The sequence below is a fragment of the Phaethon aethereus genome, assembly GCF_964289735.1.
Source record: "Phaethon aethereus genome assembly, chromosome: 5".
Lineage (NCBI taxonomy): Eukaryota > Metazoa > Chordata > Aves > Phaethontiformes > Phaethontidae > Phaethon > Phaethon aethereus.
Window position 1 is genome coordinate 25,458,214 of NC_138579.1, and position 8,227 is coordinate 25,466,440.

Consider the following 8,227-nt stretch of genomic DNA (forward strand, 5'->3'; position numbering starts at 1 on the left):
CTGCAGTCTTCCAATTACCTCACAAATACAGGCTAGTAGTAGTCACCTGTTAAAAAATACATGTCAATAAAAGGTATACAGTTACTCTGCAGCACCAAGCCAGTCTGTTCTTTTGGACTACAGCTCACTGTTGGCTTTGTCAGATGTCTCCCAAGAGAATCCTGTACAGCTTCACTATGACAAACACTGCTCATCCAGGGCAACAGAATTAGAGGCATTCAAAGTATATCTCCTAAAATATCCATTCCCAATAGCTTTTTCCGACTAGTGGGAGAGATTAAGATTGCAACTGTACCAAACTACACCTGCCATTCACTGCACAACTAGCGGATTTTAAACCACAGGACTGCAGGCTGTTTGATGATGATGAAAATAAAGTCTGAGGTAACAGTACTGTAGAGGCAAGAGTGCATGACTGAGCAGAGGAGGATGGCAATAGTGGTTCTCAGCAGAATATTTGCTATTTAGGTAGGTAATAGGAATGAAGTCAGAAAAATTATTTAAGCAGCACTACTGAAAATAAATAACAAAATTAAAAAACACACCACACTGATTCAATTGATTTCACAGACTTCAAGAACAAACTTCCCTTAATCTTCACACCCGTAAAAGCTATGAACCCCAAAACCCACAGGGACATCTTCCTCTCCAAACATTCACCCCCAACAGACTCCAAAAGAGTAGGCTGAGAAAATTCTCCTGTTGAAGGTTTTTCCCCAAGACACCAGCTAGATACTGATGCCTCTAGCCACCTCAGCCAGCGCACATCCTCTTTCAATTCTTTCACACTCAAAACAGAAGACCCTGCGCATTGAAATCAGCCTGTTTTTATTGCAGTAACTTTGCATTAAGAGGGGCCGGCATGTGCTCCCTCCTTTCCTCCCCACCAGATTCTTGCTTCAATGCCATCTCATACTGCCCACTGCCGGAGTGAAAGTCTGTCTCCTGCTCAGTCATTTTACATCCGTTTTCTCAACACCTTAAATACACATTCACACACTTTTAGTAGAGCCACCCTTCTCCTCTCCCCTTCAGTCTTGGCTATAACCCAGGAACTGGAGGCCACATCTCCCTTCTCCAGACCACTGTGGCTTTTACAGTGCTCCCTGCCCCAGCCCTCTTCTCACAAGCTGAGGAGTCGCAGCCTTTCCATGTCTCGTCATGGAGATATCACGGAGGGACGGGTGAACTTTTTCCATACTTCTTCTAGGTGGAATGACCAAAATTGCATGGAGCTAGTAATTGTATCATATTGAGTTGGAATCTTGATGGATTTTATAATGCAAAAAGAAACCAAATTAATTTAGGAATAGGAGATGTCCAAAGAAAACCGAAGGTACTCCAGTAGACCACTCAGTCTAACCTGCAGTCCACGCTAACCAGGGTTGCCCTTTGGTTCTTTTATAGCTTACATGTCGGAAGTATTCAGGCGCGTAACACTAAGCAATTTGATTAAAATTGATCCAGTGAGTCTCCTATCCTGCCCCAAGGGAACAATTACACTATGTTTAAAGGATGAAATTAAAGCACTTGATTTTGAATCAGAGATCCACAGGTGAAAAGCTATGCTTCCATCCTTGTAATAAACCTCCCAGCCACAACATATTTGTCCATATATATTGTATAATAGTTGGTTTTATATATAGGCTAGCCTGCCACAAAGGTGACCGGTCACACCAATGAAATCTCAAGAACAGCAAAAAACAAAGTAGCCAGAACTACAGGTGGGAGCTAGGCTAAGGGGACAGGCCTGCAATGTAAAGCATACGCATTTTCCAGTTATCAGAGAAAACATTCACCAATCCATTCAAGGCGATGAGGTGAGGGTTTTGGTTTGGGGTTTTTTTTTTTTCCTATTTTTAGGTAAGAGATTAAGTAAGTTTAGGATTTTTCTTTGACCACAAGTTTTCTTAAGCTTGCCACAAGGGAATGGAACTACTTTCCACTACCGAAAGAGATTTTTTTTTTTTTAAGAAATCCTAAGTGGCAAATAAAAAAAAAAAAAAAGAAAGTCCCTGGGACAGCAGGTTTGGGTATGTCAAAGCTACAGCCTCTGTCAGAGAGCAGGGTGGGGAAGAAGAGGCGAGAACAGAATAACATGAGGCCTATAGTATCCTGTAAAGCAAGCATTTTTACTCATCATGCTATTAAGCATTGTATTTCAGTGACTCCAATATCCCCATTTCATGCTCCTGGGTTGGTGGTTTTTCACTATCAAGATCTGTCCACAATACCAATGGCCCAGAAAAGAAATTAGTTGCTTCCCTTTTTTAAGAGCTGTGTTTAACTTTAATTACATTTATACTTGCTTGGGAAATCAGACTTCACTCTCAAGAGGGTTAAAAAGGGGAAAGAGAAAAGAAAAAAAAGACACGGAGAGGAAGAAACAGAGAAAGGAGAGACAAAGGTAAGTCATATGAATCCAATTAAAAGTTTCTAAGCTCCTATTCCTGAAGTTTCAGGCAAAGCCACTACTTAGTAATATGGAGGGCATTTTATTTAATTATTTTTTAAGTTTTCTTTTATCGGTCATCTATTCAGAAACTTGCTGACATTATTCTTCAAGCAGACATGGTTATCAATCATTAGAAAATGCTTTTATCTAGAGCTGCTCATAAGAAATGAGTCTTTCCAAGATGAACTTAATGCAGACGGATGGTAGTTCAAGGGAGAGGAAAAAAGAAGTGAATGTGGGGAAAGTCTGGTTACCTTTTCTTCAATCCTGGTTATTACTCAAGACTTCAGCGCTTTGTTTTTTCAGTCACAGTGCACAATCAGAGAAGAGTTTGCCAAAGTGGGTAAGAAGCAGTTGTAACAAAGACTGCTCCATGAAAAATGCTTTTGCTTTTTTCACTTGTTCTTTTCATCTTTTATGCCTGAGTTTCTCAGTGACACAATACTATGTTGCTTGTCCAAGCTGTATCCACAAGTCCCAAAATAGTTATTCCTAGCTGGCTATTCTAGAGCTGCTGATCAACACTCAGCAGCATGGTCAAATCTTCATCTTCCATTCCTTTCTCCCTCTCCCTTTCCTCCCAGCCTTTCATTCCTCTACCCTTACCCCTCCTCATTCCATTTTAATCAAGGTTCTTTCCTAATTAAAACAAACAAATATGAGGAAGCAATTAACGTCTTGAAGGAAGCAGATGGTGGAATAGTGTCATTTCGTTATTGCATTAAGCCTTAACTTGCTATCTCTTCAAACTTTCTGCACTTTAATTAAGCACTGTTACAGGCAAGTTCAATGGGCTCTAGAATAGGGTTTATCCAATTAGCTCCTGAAAAGCTGACGGTGCTCGTGGCAGGCTGAGGAGGCTGTGCAGTATGCAGCTGGGAAGGGCAACCCCAGGGCCAAAAGGGGCTAAGAAATTCCATTATACATACAGCAGGCGGGAAAAGGAGCAAGGGGGAATCAAATGTCAGTGATGTGGCAGAAATGTAAACTAGCCCTGCCCTACCATGTTCTGGCAGAAGTTTTTCACTGCTCATGTCACAGGACTAGATGATTGTGAATTCTATATGTACGCATTTTAAAGGGCCATGGTGACTTTCAGTGTTTATACCATCTTCCCGGAGAGAGAGCAGAAGTTAAGATCTCGAACACCGATCAGAGAAATTATCGATAGCTTTCAGGCCTATTTATCACCCTACCATCTCCAGCATTTCACTCCTTGGCCACCATTATACCCCCAGATACAATGGACCAACGAAGAAATGGCAATTAAAGAGCTTGAATCATCTAGAGAAATACACTTAGAAACAAAAGGATTCTTTCTTTTTTTTCCACCATCACACTTTTGTTTGCAGTCAGCCTGGCACTGCTGAGCACAGGCCTTTACGGACAAAGTAAGCATTGAAGAGCAGTTGTCTTGGCCAAGGTCATCCTCTCACTTAGGTTCACATGCATGTGCCAGAAATGTGAGCAATCAAAAGATGCAGTGATCCAATCTACCTCTGCCCTACCACATTCTGGCAGATGATCCATTACTATACAACATCAGGAAGATGAGTGTCTCAATCCTACCTGCAAACACATCTAAAGGGAAAAAAAAAAAAAAACCACGCACCCAGCATGACTCAGATGGACACAGGCCTATAGATCCCAAGCTTCTCTGCACAGAAGCATCTCAATTCTCTACATCCCAATGAGGAAAAATATACTACATTCATTTTATAGATAGGAATGCGAGCCACAGAAAATTTTTGTGATTCCCAGGGTCACAGAGGGACCATGTGGAAGAAACACTTTTCTGGTTCTCTCAACCACAAAGATCATCTTTTCTGTATAACCAAAGTTGGAATATGACTCATGGAGGATTCACAAATTATGAAGCCAGAGAACATCCCTGGGGGTCATCTGGCCTAAGAACTTCTCTGAATTAATTTCTGTTTGAAGCAGGGGAGAAAAAAAATCCAATCCTGTCTTAAAGATTTCTATTAATGGAGAGTTCATAACAACTCCTGGAACATTTTTTCAGGACCTAATTATCATAGTTGTTAAAGATGGGCACTTATTTCTAGAACAAATTTGTCTATTTCGGCTTCTAACCACTTGATCTTGTTATATACCTTTGCTCAACTGGACAACCCTCTATTGTACACGGCCCTCTTCCCCTCTTAAGGATAAAATACAACATGCAACATACATTTGCTGAGGAATGAGACTCGTATTGTAGCTTCTTGACATCTCTTTGTTCAAAGTTTCAAACTCCAACAAGGAAACCGTTAAACACAATACTAAGAAATGCAACCACAGCATACTATAAATAATAATGTTTTCTTTGCAGGTCTCTTCTTTTACAGTTGTGCCATATACAATGCAAACATAATAACTATGTCGAGTATTTAATTGTGTAAAATGCAGAGATTATGAACATCCAGTTCCCACTATAACCATGTTTTAGCCCCAAGTACAAATGTAAGATTTTGTGTTTTCCTGTGGATTTTATCATAATTATAGCTTAAACACACCATACAGAGAGGAGAGTTTAGCAATGTTATTGGAACAGAAACACTCAATTTCCCAAGTCTGGGTACTTAAATCCTCTGTTACATTATCACATTATAGAGCGGTATGTACACACGATAGGATTATAGAATCATAGATTTATTGAGGTTGGAAGAGACCATTAAGATCACCAACTCCAACCATTAACCCAACACTACCAAGTCCACCACTAAACCATGTCCCTAAGCACCACATTTACACATCTTTTAAATACCTCCAGGGATGGTGACTCCACCACTTCCCCAGGCAACCTGCCCCAATGCTTGACAACCCTTTTGGTGAAGAAATTTTTCCTAATATCCAATCTAAACCTCCCCTGGCTCAATTTGAGGCCATTTCCTCTCATCCTATCACTAGTTACTTGGGAGAAGAGACCAACACCCATGTCGCCACAACCCCCTTTCAGGTAGAGAGCGATAAGGTCTCCCCTCAGCCTCATCTTCTCTCGACTGAGCAACCCCAGTTCCCCCAGCCGCTCCTCATAAGGGTTATGCTCCAGACCCCTCACCAGCTTCATTGCCCTTCTTTGGATGTGCTCTAGCACCAAAACGTCCTTCTTGTAGTGAGGGGCTCAAAACGGACCCCAATATTCAATGTGCAGCCTCACCAGTGCCGAGTACAGGGGGACGATCACTTCCCTATTCCTGCTGGACACACTCTTTCTGATATAAGATAGGATGCTAATGGCCCTCTTGGCCACTGAGCACACTGCTGGCTCACATTCAGCTGGCTGTTGACCAACACCCCCAGATCCTTTTCCACCAGGCAGCTTTCCGGTCACTTTTCCCCAAGCCTGTAGCATTGCATGGGGTTGTTGTGACCCAAATACAGGAGCCAGCATTTCGCTTTGTTGAACCTCATACAGTTGGCCTCGGCCCATCAATCCAGTCTGTCCAGATACCTCTGTACAGCCTTCCTACCCTCAAGCAGATCAACACTCCCACCCAACTTGGTGTCATCTGCATCATTGTCCATTCAGCACAACTCTTTGAACCCAGCCATCCAGCCAGTCTTTTACTTATCAAGGAGTACACCCATCCAACCCATGAGCAGCCAGTTTCTCCAGGAGAATGCCATGGGAAATGGTGTCAAAAGCTTTACTAAAGTCTAGGTAGACAACATCCACAGCCTTTCCCTCATCGACTTAGTGGGTCACCTTGTCATAGAAGGACATTAGGTTAATCAAGCAGGACCTGCCTTTCATAAAGCCGTGCTGGGCCTGGTGACCTGGTTGTCCGGTATGTGCTGTGTGACGACACTCAAGATAATCTGCTCCATAACCTTACCCAGCACCAAGGTCAGACTGACAGGCCTGTAGTTCCCCAGATCCTCCTTCTGGCCCTTCTTGTAGATGGGGGTCACATTTGCTAATTTCCAGTCAACTGGGACCTCCACGGTTAGCCAGGGCTGCTGATAAATGACTAAAAGTGGCTTGGTGAGCACTTCTGCGAGCTCCCTCAGTACCTTTGGGTGGATCCCATCTAGCCCCATAGACGTATGTCTAAGTGGTGTAGCAGGTCACTAACCATTTCTCCTTCAATTATGGGGGTTTCATTCTCATTATATTCATTCTTTGTTCTTATCAACACAAGATTCAAGTCATTCAATATGTATATATAATCTCACACTAGAAGTGCATTTGTATGTAACCATTTCACATCTATCCTTACTTAATGCATGTTCAAGTTCATATGTGAAGTATTACATACAACTATACTATGTTCTCAAAAAACAGATGTGTTCAGATCTACATACTATCAAAAAAGTGTTACCCTCAATTATGCTCAAGAAGGACCTATTTTGTACTAAGTGTATTGTCTATTTGATTATTTGACCTCATAAATCAATTTGGCTGTGCAATTACATTAGGTGGATGCTTAACATAGATGCGCTAAGGGGAAGCAGGAGCATGCTGGCTTCTGAATTAAATCTGGCTTGCCCAGTTACACCTCATCCCCAACCTACAGGGCTAAGGAAATCCCATCAATGTCTCTGGAGCAGGACCTGAGTCCATGATGCCACAGGGACCAACATCGATCATCTATGCCATGAAAATCAGATCCTTCTGCTTTGTAAACACCACATAAGCTAAAACAGGTTATGCAGAGACCTCAAATGTGAGGGTTCTGTGCTGAGTACCAACAGGTGGATCTGCATACAAATCTGGCAATGAGTTGTCTTACAGCAGTACCCAGAGGCCCTAACACGTCTGAGGCTTGCTTCCAGCCATCATGCCAGACACTCGTTAGACCTGCTCTGAAACAGCACATGTTATTCTGATCCCTTGTGCTCACCAGGGGAGGAAGTCAGACTAAGCATGTTTCGAGAAAGCCTCTGAGGATGAACCAGACAACCCAGAGCCTATTTCACAAGAATAGACTAAAGACAACATGCACTTTTAGCCTAACAAGACAAAGGCCAAGAAAGATGACTACAGTCTATAAACACTTTGGGGACAGGGAAGAAGAGAGATTTAAGATGAAGAGCAATACCAGCACCAGAACAAAGGTGTATAAACTGGCTAAATGTAAGTGTATACTGGAAATTAAAATAGCATTTCTAACAATCAGCAGACTGACGTTCTGAAATAGCTATCCATCCAGAAAAGAAGCAGACAACACAAAACTAATGAGTTTTATTTTCTTTAGAAGATATACAGCTGCATGTCATAGGACTCAGGAGATCCTCTGCAGTCCCGTATTCCTACCCTGATCAAGGTAAATACTGTAAAAAAAACACACAAGAAGACACAGTCTGAGCCCCAAAGGACCAATAAATATTAGAAAGGATTTAAGATGAAGCTGAAGGATGGTGGGGAAGAAACTCTGTCCCCAAGAATGTTTTAAGTCTCCAAAATAATTTCACTGTTTATGAGCATATGCTGTAGGTCGTACAACTTCCCCCATTATACAGGCAATTGGAGTAGATCATTATAATGGACACTTCTGGCCTTAAAATCCATGGATCACAAGGCAAGGTAAAAATCATACAAGCATCAACAGAAAATCTGAAATGCTACTCCCATTCACTCAGCACTTAGAACCTGACAGCTGATTGAGATCTCAAATATTTTTCTAGTCAGGAAACACAGCCTGACCTAGGGCTCATGCAAAGGTGAACTGTGAACTCCAAAATGTCTGATCTATATTTGGTAAGAGCCCAGGGACACCTTGACAGCACTTACTTTTGCATTTCTTTTCCATCATTTAACATGATTTG